This window comes from Malania oleifera, chromosome 3, assembly GCF_029873635.1.
Source record: "Malania oleifera isolate guangnan ecotype guangnan chromosome 3, ASM2987363v1, whole genome shotgun sequence".
Taxonomy (NCBI): domain Eukaryota; kingdom Viridiplantae; phylum Streptophyta; class Magnoliopsida; order Santalales; family Ximeniaceae; genus Malania; species Malania oleifera.
In genome coordinates this window covers 87,917,370-87,931,277 of record NC_080419.1, presented here as the reverse complement: position 1 = coordinate 87,931,277, position 13,908 = coordinate 87,917,370, and positions in this window count along the sequence as shown.

The window sequence follows — 13,908 nt, the reverse complement described above, 5'->3', positions numbered from 1 at the left end:
GGCTCCATTATAACCAATTCCTTCTTTGTTGTTTGTGAGCCTTTGATGTCCTACCATCTTTTCAAAGTTGTCCTTACCTTTGATAAAGTTATAGATGACTTTTTCTTTCTCTTGAATTTTATTTTTGAGATTATTAATTTCTTGCATAATCTTGCTATCTTCATTCACTTGAGACTCAGCTAATTTTTTGGATAAGTTAACTACTTTCGTCTCAAGTTCTTCAATCTTTAAATCTTTTTCTTCTTCAACAAATTTTGCAGATTCAAGTTGATTTTTAAGTGCTTCATTTTGTTCTTTCAAGTTTGTGTTCCTCTTCAAGATTTTAATGAACTTGTTATGTAGAAAGAGTAATTCAGCTTTATAAGATGGCCTACTTTCACATGAATTACTGCAAGACTTATTACACGAATCTTCAGAGATGGAATAATAAGAGTTTACCTCTTCGTTATGCACCATGAAGCACATGTTCGCTACTTCTCGATCACTTGGCTCACTTTCCGATTCACTTGAACTAGTGTCACCTCAAGTTGCCTTCATTGCAGGTTTCTTTTTCTTCTTTTCCTTCTTGAGTTGTGGGCATTCCGGTTTGATGTGCCCGACCTTTTTACAGTGATAGCAAGTGAGAGGATCATTTTTATTTTTGTATTCCTTTTTATTGCTTTCTCCTTTTTCAGCTTTTGATCCATTAAATTTTCTAGTGAATTTTTTGTTTCTTCTTAAGAATTTTCCAAGCTTTTTAGTTATTAGAGCTAAGTCCTCATCTTCTAATTCACTAGATTAATTATCTTCCTCACTTGAATATTCTTTCAAAGCTTTTAGAGCTATAGACTTCTTCTTTTTTTTTCCTGTGCTTCTTTCTTTCAACATCATTTCATAGGTTAGAAGAGATCATATGAGTTCATCTAAACAAGTTGTTTTAAGATTTCTTCCTTCCGTAATGGCTGTGGCTTTTGGTTCCCAAATAGATGGGAGTGCTCTTAGAATTTTACGAATCATCTCATGGGTGGAATAAGTTTTTCCTAAGGCACTAAGTGAATTTTTTATATGGGTGGACCTAGTGTATATGCTTGTTATACTTTCATCGGAGTTTATCCTAAAGGCTTCATATTCACTAGTTAACATATCGATTCTACTTTCCCTAACATCTATTGTGCCATCATAGATTACTTCTAATTTATCCCAAATCTCTTTGGCTATTTTACATGCCATTTCTCTATTGAACTCATTTGCATCAAGTGCATAGTATAAAGTGTTTATTGCATTTGAGTTAATTTGCAACATTTTATAATCTGAGTCATTTAGTTCTTTATCTTCTTTAGGTACTTCTTTTCCATCAACTAGCTTAATGGGGATTAAATTTCCATTTGTTACAACGTTCTATGCCTTCCAGTCCATAGTTTGAAGGTAGATTCTCATTCGTTGCTTCTAGAAGGTATAATTTAATCCACAAAAAATAGGTGGCCTAGTTAAGGATTGACCCTCACCAAAGGGAGCTACTCCTATTTGTGCCATTTAGATCTTTATATAGCTACTTATTAGGTTTTGCTATAACCTTGCTTTGATACCAATTGAAACCTAAGGTGTAGTTCCAAGAAGGGGGGTGAATTGGGTTTATTAAAAATTTCTTTGGTCCTCTTTGAGAGCTCTTGTTTCTTTTTACAATCTCTTAAGATTTTCTCGCATTTTTGTTAATTAGGCAATACACACTAACTCCTATTTCCTTTTAATCAATTCACAATCAATAAAAAAAAATCAATTAATTTACCATTCACACACAACAACCACAAGACAAGAAATCAATTCGGAATATTTAAAGGTCCTGCAAATGAATGTTCAATTCTTGTTGTTGATTTATGAATTTGAATATTGCAATGACAACCAAACGCCTTTTCAATATCAGAACTTAATTAAACTTTCAGCTAATAAGTTTTGAATGTTAACCAATCAATGTACTTCCTTTCGGTTTCCGTAAGAGATCGATTAACCAACGTACTCCCTTTCAATTTTTCGCAAGCCCAAGAACAAATTAGGCCTTTTTGGGTTTACTTAAATTCTGATAAGTATTACTTCATGATTTCAAGTATTAAAACATTCACGCAAGTTATATTGTTGTTGAAATTAAAAGAAGAGTAAGGAGAAGAGAATAACACCACCACTTTTTACGAGGTTCGGCTTACCCCGGCCTACGTCCTCACCTTAGGTCAACCACCTAAGGAGTCAACTAAATATTGTTCCTTCCGGGTGGAACAAAAAACCTTATAAAATTTACCCTTTTTTTCAAGAAGAGAAAAACCTCTCCAAGCACCAGCATGTGCTTAGTCCAACGATCCAATCAATCCTTTGAACCGCTCAAAGTACAAGAAGATGGAAAATAAATCTACGTACAAAAAATACTCTCAAAATTTAAAGCAGGTTGTACAAATTGAGATCTAAATTGTTCTTCTAAAAACTAAATCAAAATAGAATATATGAAACTCTAAAGTTTTAGAAGTCAACGATGGTTCTTAAAAAAAAAATTGAATTGCAACCCGGAACCAAGTTTTGATATTTTTAATCTACCAAAATGGTAAAATTCCTCTCCTAAAAAAAGATGTGAGCTAATTGAACTCAAGGAGAATTTCTTTCTCTCCAACAAAATGATGTGGGCAGATGGAGCTCAATAGAATTTCAGCACAAGAAGAGTTTTAGTAAAAGACTTATTAATCTCTCTTTTTTTGTATTCTATCTTATGTATATTTTTCATTACCTGAGGTGGTATTTATAGGCTTTTTCAAATATCATTGTCATCATCAAGTTAGGTAATATTTGAAAAAAAAAAAATGTTGACTTAATTTTGAATTTCAAAATTTTTCATTACCCAATGAGGTATTTATATGCTTTTTCAAAGATCAATGTCCCCATCAAGTTAGGTAATATTTGAAAAAAAAAATTGTTGACTTAATATTAAAATTCAAAATTTTTCATTACCCAATGAGGTATTTATATGCTTTTTCAAATATCAATATCCCCATCAAGTTAGATAATATTTGAAAAAGAATTGTTGACTTAATTTTAAAATTCAAAATTTTAAAAAAGAACTTCCCGTTTGAGATCTGAAATTTGCTCTGCGTGGTTGTCGTCTGCCACGACGTTACAGTCGTCTGCCATGGTTAAATTTGAAACTTAGAATGCTAGCAGTCATCTGCCAGAATATAGGCAGTCATCTCTCATAGTTAAATTTTAAACCCAAAACACTGGCTGTCATCTTCCAGGACACTGTCTTCAGTTTAAAAGAAGCAAATTTTTCCAATTGTCTGTCCATAGACATACAATCGTCTGTCAAGTGTCTGGTTTCTTTTTATTTTTAAAAATTTTCTTTCCTTTAAGACCTTTGTTGCTTTGATTTTAAAAATATATTTTAAACTCTTTTAACAAAGTGTTTCTTAGTTTCTTTTGATTTATGAAAGCTTCACATATCTAAATGGCATTTGGTTTAGAAGTACTTACAACAGTCCTTCTAATTATGATCTCCTTAAATCAGTAGGTCCTTCAGCCTTCTTCAGCCTCTTGAGGTTCACTTTTGACTTTGGGTTTGCTTGCCCTTAACTTCTTCATTTGTCGTCCATTGCCTTCGATATTCTAATGAGCTTCCACTAGATTAGCATTGAGTTTTAGTTTATCAACCTTTAGAGTCATTTTACCTAAAAACACATTACTCAACACCACATGTTAAAGCATCCTTCATTTTGTTATCATCAAAACAAGATTGAAAACCTAGTTAGGCCAACAGGCTCCATTCTGAAAATAGAATAGGAATTGGTTAGAATTCCTATATCGTACACAGTTAACACAATCATTACACCCAATCATGTTAACAACCAATCCCATGGGTCCAAGCCTATCTCGTCACACTGACACGAATCCATCAATGGTTTGCCGTGATCTTTCTGAAATCGTCATTCCATGAAGGACACAGAACACCGCCAATGAATCCCCGTCTAGCAACAACACAATCCTCAACCTACACTACCCATTTCCTACATCCTATACTCTTGTATGGACACATCAATACACCTAACCAAGTCTACAAGACCTAACAACCTAGTTAGCTTTAATACCAAGCTGTCACGCCCCAAACCCACAGATGGGACCCAGGTGTGAATTTAGAAATCTAACCTGCCTCTATATCAATTAAACATACATGATACAACACAACAAGAGAGTCCGACCCCGTGGGGTATACGGATGCTCTATACATATACACATATACATCCATACTCACCAAAGCGGAAAATGTTTCATCTATCTATATACATACCATACCAAATTCTATACAACACTAGGATATACAAACCCATACAACACTAAGATATACAATCCCATAATTACAATACATACGCTGGATGTCTACAAAAACCATCACGACAACCCGGTTACAAAACTCGTACCTAATCAGGCACTAAATGTAGCTATACAACACCCCTGCTTCTAGATGTTAGGATGCTAGTTTCGGCTACCTGAAGGACTTGAAAACATTTGTATATACATTTGAGGTGAGACACCTTTCAGTAAGGAAGAAAGTAGGCTATATCAGTGTGTGGCATACCAGTGTTATTTTACGTAAATCATAACACCATACGATACCATACAATTCAAAACATTTCCATACAGTTCCAGTATTTTCACAAATCCATTCCAGTACATACGATACCCAAACATACGGTCAGTGTCGTCACACTAATACGCAACTACTCTATGAAACCCAAAACTTCACAGCGATTACGTTGCAAATACGGTGTAGTTCACACCCATCGGTGACCAGCCGGAACACACTAGTGATATTTCACACCCTCAGATATAGAGCTGGATACTCTCACCCACAGTAACGAACCAGTACATGGCGCAGCGTACGGTAATTAGCCGCCACATAACTATTTTGGCGTATGGTAATTAACCGCCACATAGACGAATTCACAAAAACCTGGAATCATTTTGGAACTCATGTTCCTATACTCATCAGCGTACGGTAATTAGCCGCGACATAGCTGTTTTACAAAATACCTAAAACAATTATATACAACCATACATTCTACACTTATTTGGTTTACGGCAAATCATATCATTTTCCAATTCAAGAATATAGTTTTATACAAATATGGATTATAGTCATCTCAATAATGCAGTTTACACAAAACAAACGATTTTCCAAACAAAGCAGAGATGATCCATGAAATCCCCAATTTTACCGAAAACTGTAACCCGAAAATCTCGTATTTTACCCGATAGATTTCCCCAAATAAGTAGCCAAAACATACATATGATCGTAACCTGCAGGTTTACCGATCCCAATTTCAAAAAGTAACTGATATAAACTGAATCCCCTTACCTTAACTCAAAATCCAACTACGAACTCTACGATCCCCAAAACTACAAACCGAGACTCCAAAACCTATAAACCACAATACAATACATGCTTACAACTCATACTACTACACATATTTAAAATTAGAAAAGAAAACCGAGCCTTACCTTGATTTTGGCCCAAAACTCGAAACTGCTCGAAACTAGATTCTGATCCACTATTCACAAAAAGAATCTCGCCCTGATCTACACGATAACGTTGGATTTATGAATCAGGTGATGAACGACAAAGAAACCTAGAGAGAGAGTTCTTCAAGTTCTAGAGAGAGAGGGAGAGGATACTCTTGAGATAACTTAGTGATTAAGCAAGGATAGTGATATTTATAGCCCTTGACTCAGCCGCCCTTGTCGAGGAAATGGCACCCTCATCGACAAGCCACTGAAGACTCCTCGTCGAAGAGACGGTGACCTCATCAATGAGCCTGAGATTCCCGATTTCCCTAAATCTCTTGGCTTCTCCTCGTCGACGAGCCTCTAAACTTCGTCGACGAGAACAGAAGGGACCTCGTCGACGAACCCTAGCCTCGTCAATGAACTCTGCTCAAGTTACCAATTTACCCTTCTTTTACAGAATTAATCCATATATCATGGTTCGGGTTCTTACACACGGGGTCCTAGTCTCGATCGTTGTCATTTTGGCCTAAGTAAATTTTCAATTTGGGTATCCTAGGCACCACTTCAAAGCAAGAGTTGGGTTTGGGGAATTAAGTAAATTGGTTATATTTGAGAGTTTAATTGTTTATTTGGACTTTATGGGCCTAGGAAATTTTAAAATAGTATTTTATTTAGGATTGATTTAATGGAACTAGAATTTTTGATTCAGGGTTCGGGTGAGTGCCGCATGTATCTTTTCGGATCCCTATTGGTGTAGTTCAAGAATGCAAGTAAGGGGAATATATATTAAACCAGGTTTTATGAATTAAATGGATAAATGGTTTATGTTATGTATATATGTATATGTTTTCATATGGATTTAAAATTTCAACCATTTAAATTATAATTTCTAAGCCTAGGGCTATTTTATTAAATATGTATTTGTGAAAATGGACAAATGGAAGTGAAAGATTTTTCAAGATAATTCTGTAGGAAATTAAAGGTATACTTTCAGTATATGAACGATAAATGAGGGTTGGCTTATTTTACAAAAAATGTTTGAAATATATTTCCAAATTATGTGGTATGAGTAAAATGGAAATTCTATGTTGAATTATGTTATATGTATGAAATGTAGGTTATACAGGGAAAGCAATAAGAATGAAAATGTGTTGTGAATTATATTGCACATGATTGTTAATTCAACCATTGATAAATGATGAACAACTAAAAGCCGTTACAGTAGCAGAATAACGCAAATCTATGTGGACTAACTGATGAATAGCTTAAAGGAGCTATAGTAGAAAAATAGCGCATATCTATGTGGACTAACTGATGTACACCTGAAAGGACCTGTAGTAATGAATGCATAAAATGAAATGGAAAGAATGAAATGAAAGTTGAATGAGATGGAAATGAAATGTGAAATGTAAACAATATAAAATGGGAAAGAGCCACATAAAGTGAAATGCTACGAAATATCAAAGCTGAGATCATGAACAGATAAGAAATACAAAATAAATGACAGACATAGTAATGTATTATTGTAGTATTAGTATTCATGCTAGTATGATATGTATTTATATGGGCGGGGCAAACTCTTTGCCCGAGGGCTTGTTGAGAAAGGCGAGTGCCCTAGTAGGTATCAGATGTAGCAGTAGGCTACATAACGTATTAGGGCAGAGGAAAATTACTTGTATGGGCAGGTAAATTTCTTTATTCTCGAGAGCCTTTACTGGTAAACCTTTGTATGAACTGTGTGAGTACGAGATTACTTTTTCACCTGAGGGCTTACTGAGTAAGGTAAGTGCCCTAATATGCTTCAGTTGTGACCATTGGTTGCCTAAGGTATCAGAGTATATGGGTGCTACTTGTATGGGTTGGTAATCATCCCAATCCTTAGGTATTCTTGTGGGTAAAATACCTTGCATGTGTTTGATCAAGCTCAAGAAAGGATTTTAGAAATTATGATAATAATATGCAAATGATGAATACATATACATATGTTATTTATGAACCTCATGTTGGTCACACACTGATTTAATATATTGTTTCTCCCCTTACTGAGATGTGTCTCACCCAAATACAAATTTATCTTTTTCAGGACTTCCACGTGATCGAGTTTAGAGAGCTCGGGGCTGTTATAGCATTTTTGGATATAGAAAGAAAACGGATATAAACTTTGATGATACTTTTAGGATGTATAAGTTTTATGTTTTATGTTTTATGTTTTATGTTTTAAGTCTTTTGAGTTGTGAATACTAGGAGTTGTAGATTATGTTTTTGGAGATATGTATATATATGAATACAAGTGGATGAATGGTTTATTTTGGAATGTAGATAGATGTAGAAAACTTTAGTATTATATTGGTTGAGGATTGTAGTTATGTTTTCAACTGTGTAATTGTTAATGTAATAAAAAGTGCAGGAAAATGGATTACGTGGCACCCGGGTCCCACCAGGCGGGTTTGAGGCGCCACAGAGCATGATTTAAGTAGAATAACACGCCGGACCCTGTTTTCGGGTTTGGGGTGTTACATAGAGGGTCTTCTTGGCGAAGCTCTTGAGAAGGTTTAAAGAAACCTTTATAAGTGTCATTCATTATAATGGAAAACCAAGGAGAGGATACACATTCTGCCACTAAACCATATAATCTTTGGGAGAATCCAAAACTTTTTAGAACCAAGTTTAAAAAATCCCAACCGGCCCTATCATAAACCTTTGTCATGTCTACTTTGATCATTACATTTCTACCATTAGACTTCTTATGTAGAGAATGAATCAATTCTTGTGCCAACATAATATTTTCAAATATACTTCTACTGAGAATAAAAGCTCCCTACTCTAGAGAAATCAATGTAGACAATAAACATGTCATCCTTGCAACAATAATTTTAGAAAAAAAATTTATAGATAACACTACAAAGACTAATAGGACTAATAGGCCTGAACTTGTCAAAACTCTAGGGATTCTAAACTTTTGGGATTAGAACAATGTAAGATGCAGAATAGAATCTAGGAAGAGGAGACCCAGTAAAAAAATCTCTAACTGCATCGATCACCTCTTATTTTACAATATCCCAACAATCATGGAAACAAGTTGAAACAAAACCATCCGAACCTAGACTACTATTTCTTGAGATATAAAGAATAGCATCCCTTACCTCCAGCTTGGACGGAGCACGACTATGAGCAATATTCTCCTCTTCAAAAACCATAGGAGATATAATATCATCAAGGTAAGCTGTTCGACTGGGTCCTGCACCTATTAAGAAAGTTTGAAAATACCTTACTGCACCCCTCATGAATAGCCTCCATAGAATCTAACACTTCTCCATTTGGAAGCTTTAATGAATGAATCATAGTCTTCTTCCTCTTTTGGTTCACAAATGCATGAAAGAACTTTGTATTATTATCCCCCGCCTCCAACCACTTCTTTTTGGCTAGCTGAGAAATACGAATCTCCTCCCTTTTTTCCCAAGCTTTCAACTCAAGTTTAGAAAGGAAGAAATCTTCCTCAATTTCTGGCGAATACCCTTCCTGAAGCTGAGCCTCTAGAACCTTCATACTTTCCTCCAAATTTTTAATGTTCTGATGCACATGTCTAAATACTTGCTTGTTCCAATTTCAGATTGCAACTTTCGTATGCTTCAATTTAGCAACTAAACCCGTGCCATGGGATTCCTCCCTCCACGCAAGACTTAAAAGACTGATGAGTGCTCCACATGTATTGATACCTCAAGGGAGAAGGACCATACCAATGCAAATTTCTATGAAACCGAATAATCAATGGGTTATGATCTGAAGTTCTCCTATTTCCATACTCAAAATAAATATTTTGAAAATATTGAAGAAGAGTCAAATTATAGAGAACCCTATCCAATTTTTCCCAACTCTGAGAATCTCCACTTTGACCATCACACCAAGACATGTTGCTGCCAGTAACAACCAAATCCATAAGACCACAGTTGTCCAAGCAAGTATTAAATTCCTCCATAGCCGATAACGACCTCGTATCACCACCAATATATTCCGAATCTGAACAGATGATATTAAAATCTCCTGCCACTAACCAAGGGAAATCATCCCTCTTAACAAACTCCAAATCATTCCAAAGCTCCCGACTATTTGTTTGATGACATTTAGCATAAACAAATGAAGCCAAGAAATTGTGGTCCACAGAACTAAAAATACCCAAAATAACTTGATCAAACATATGTTGTAACCTAAAGTGCACTTCATCTTCCCAAAACATCCAAAGTTTACCCCACATCGATGCATTCGCACAAAAAATCGAAAAATTTAGAAAGTCGGCCCATTGCTTCATCAAACTTTATTAGAAAATGGCTCTGAAAGAACCAAAATAGAAGACGAAAATTTCCTCATTAACTTTTGTAAACGGCTTTTAGACTTGCCTAAATCCCACACATTTCACACTAGAATTGTATTAATCATAAATCAAGTTTATTTGGACGGGTAATAACCCGTTGAGACTTCTTCTCACTTTGCTCATTAATATCCTTCAACTTAACAAGCAGAACATGTAAATCATCATCTGAACAACAGCCTTTTTCCAATGGGAGTTTCTCCAAAGTATTTGTCGCCACCTCCCTATCTGATTCACAATTATCTAGGACATACCTGGGTATGATTGTACACTTTTGTTCTAAGATTTCTGAAACCATGTTACAAGATGTCATCAACTGATCACGCACTACTATAACATCTTCCAATATCAACACATCAGTGTTGGGAGCACTCTAGATTGGTTCAACAATCTCCTCCCTCTGCTTAATCTCATACTGTTTTGTGTTCATCTGCAAAATCTCCACTCGAGGCATCGGTTCTTCGGGAACAAACTCCCCCTCTTCCATCTCACTTTGCGTAATTGTCTTAACCACTGGCAAAATTTGTGATGTCATTGCACCCTTTTGAACATGATCCACCTCTAAAGGTTCTTCAAAAATGCATGGATCTATCAATTCTCTCTGAACTTCTTTCCCTTTATCCAAATGCTTCACATGCCAAACTTCTTGTCGATTTTCTTACCTAACATTTTTTGTATCCTTACGTCTATCCCCAATTTTTTGTTTCCTTTCACCCACTCGACATACCACCTTTGAAAATGCCCTTGTCTATGAAATTTCTCACAATAAAATCTTTACTTTTTGTACCTCACTTCCTGCCAAATTTTCTGATTTGTAGAAACAACAATCCGAAAATCATCCACCTGATCTGCTAATAAATCCACCTCCATGCATATTCTTGCACCCGTAAGTGTAGCATTGTTAGTTCCCAGATATCGACTAAACCTTGTGGCTAGAATTTGTAAACAATCAAGCATGTACATGTGCATCGAAAGACCAGGGAGAAATAAACATTGAGGGGCCAAGGATGTTTCCTACTTTAAATTGAAATTTTTTGTCCATAAAAAAAGACAAAACGAAAACCCAGCCAAAATCCTTCCTTCATAAGACCATCCATGAAGAAATCTCGTTCATTATTCATCTGAACCAGTACGTGAAAATCATCCATGAAACTAACTGTCATTTCATAATTTTTGAATAAATTGTTATATTAAAACTAATCATGGCATCTGCGTCAGCTTATCATATCACGGCATCTGCGCTGGCTATCATTACACAGCATCTATGCCAGCTATCATTACACGGCATCTGCACCGGCTATCATTACATGGCATCTGCACCGGCTATCATTGCACAGCATCTGTGCCAGCTATCATATCACAATATGCTATAAATATCTTAACTTCTGTACTATTTATGATATTTCTAAAAATTATTGTAAAATCATACTTATTCAATGAAATAATAACATATTCTGACATACTGTATTAACATTAAGCTTATACTTATGCCACACAAGTGAGTTCTACTCCATATTATACTATAAACATGCTATAAAATCTGTTTCTCTATTCAATACCAATATTCCCAAAAACTACATTAATTCATAAATAAATTTCTTTAAATATCTGACTTAATCTATTCCCTTACCTGATTTCTAGGAAGCCTGTTAAAAGCCTTATACCATGCTTACAGCATCCAGAACTCTAAACCTTGAAATTGCATTAACGCCAGTTCAAAGAACTCAAACCCCAGTATATTACCATCTAACACCCTTCTTGGGGTTCACATATTCTAAATAACTGCATAAACCCTTAAATAACTTACTTACCCTAATTTTGGGATGGTGTCCAAGAATCCCAAATCAAAAATCCGCTCCAACTAAATTGTAGAGAATCTCCCCGGGATCAACATGGTAACTTCCAATCGTCAAAACGGGGTAAAACACGGCCGAATCGGAGGAGAGAAGGAGGAGAAACCGAAACTTAGAGAGAGAAAAATGAGAAGAAGCTGAAACCCTTGCTAAAAATCTGATTTTTGTGTATATATAGATTGCTAGCCTTGTGACTTCGTTAACGAGACACGTGTACTCATCAACAAGTCAAAGAAGGGTGGTCGAAGACGAAGATAATGGGTTCGTTGATGAACCCTTAATGGCTTGAATTTCCTACTTTTGCTATCTTCTTGTCGACGAAACATGTGTACTTCCTCAACGAGATCTAGAAGGACGTTCGTCGATGAAAACCCTGGGTTCGTCGACAAATTTCTACTAACACTCCTTAATATAATTCCTTTTCCTTCTTTTCCTTTCCTTTATTCACCTTTTTTCCTTTATTATTTTATTGTTATTATTTTTTTCTGGGTCTCTACATTCAATAAGTGTGTAGCAACAATTTGAATGTTTGAATTTTTCTTTAATTGGTGAGAGATTTGCTGAAATGTCTTCATGGATGGAATTGAAGTGTCTTCATAAAAAATAAAAAATAAAAAATAAATTAAAAAAACAAAATCTCAATCAGTGTATTATCCATATTACCATTATGTACACTACATCTCAATCCTATATCATAGCATGACTCAATTACAGATGCAAAAGTTATAAATAGATCAACTACCATCGAAAAAAAGATCATGCAACAATAGCCGAACATATCCGCACCCTCAAAGGTCGTTCTTCATTATATTTCGCAACAAACTTTGCTTCCAATCCCGACAAAGTTTGCGGGAGGGTATTAGCAACACACACCTCAATTTACTCTTCGCTTTTCCATCTTATTTATTTCTGCCAACTAGAACCCTTGACCTAAGGTTAAGGCAATAGGTATAGCACCACTAAGCCCATGGTGAACCTGACACAATCAAACCCGCAGGTTCTTTTTTTCCTGAAGAAAAAATTGAGTGAGGCAAACAAAGTTCTTCTAAATCAGAGCTATTATTGATGATCCACATATGACAGATAGGAAAATCCACCATTCCAAAGAATTCTTGGATGCACTACAGATGCACTTCTGACATTATATTCAAATAAGGAATTGTTTGTGGAACTCCTGCAAAGATTCAAACTTACTTTTGGAGAAACATATTGAAAGCTGGTTGGATTCTCAGGAGCTAGAGAAAGATGAAAAATTCAAGTTCTTGCTTTACTTGCTCCTGGACTTGAAAAAAGAAAAAAGAAAAATTCTTTGGATTTGAATCGAACACTTCTAGTATTCTTGACGTAATTTCCATGCACAGCCACATATGCTTGGGTCTGTGATCGGATCAATGAGCCTTAACAAATTAAGGCTTTGTTGATGATTCGGTTGTATCCTTCAATCTCCAAGTGCTTGATTGGATTTGATATTCATGCAAAGCCCCCAAACCTTCTGCTAAGGAGCAATTGATAGCTTTGTGATGGATCTATGACGAAGAGTAAAAAGGGTGCTGTGCTTCTCTATAAAGTTGAGGAAATAACCTGCTGGAATGACCACCTACGCAGCTTCTATTGTGCCGCCACAATGCACATAGGCAAATTGAAAAAACAAAACTCTAGATAAGTGGCCCTTTTATTAAGCTCAATCCAAATCATGTAACTATATAGCAAACCATGGTTTAAGGTGGGTTTTGTCATAATAAAATATTTGGAGACTTGGTTTTGCTACAAGGTGAGCATGTACACAGATAAGTGGGGACATTTGTAGGCACCGAAATTTTGTAATGCCTAGATTTAAATTAATTGGTTGAAAAGACATAATATCTCTTTTGACTAATTATTTTAATAGGCCTATATAATAAGTTGTTAATTGGGGGCCTAGTGAAGATACTTGGATAATCCTTCCAATCAAATTAAATATAATTAGCTGAAATTGGATAATCCTTCTAATCAAATTAAATATAATTAGCTATCCTTTGGTTAATGTCTCATATGCATGGAAGCATATCAAAAGATAAAGGGCCTAACGGTTTCACCCAACCCTACTTCATGCCTACAATTAAAAAAATATATGAATGAAAAAAACTTCATATTGGTTTCTCTAAAAACAAAAAAAAAAAAATAAGGACCTAGAGG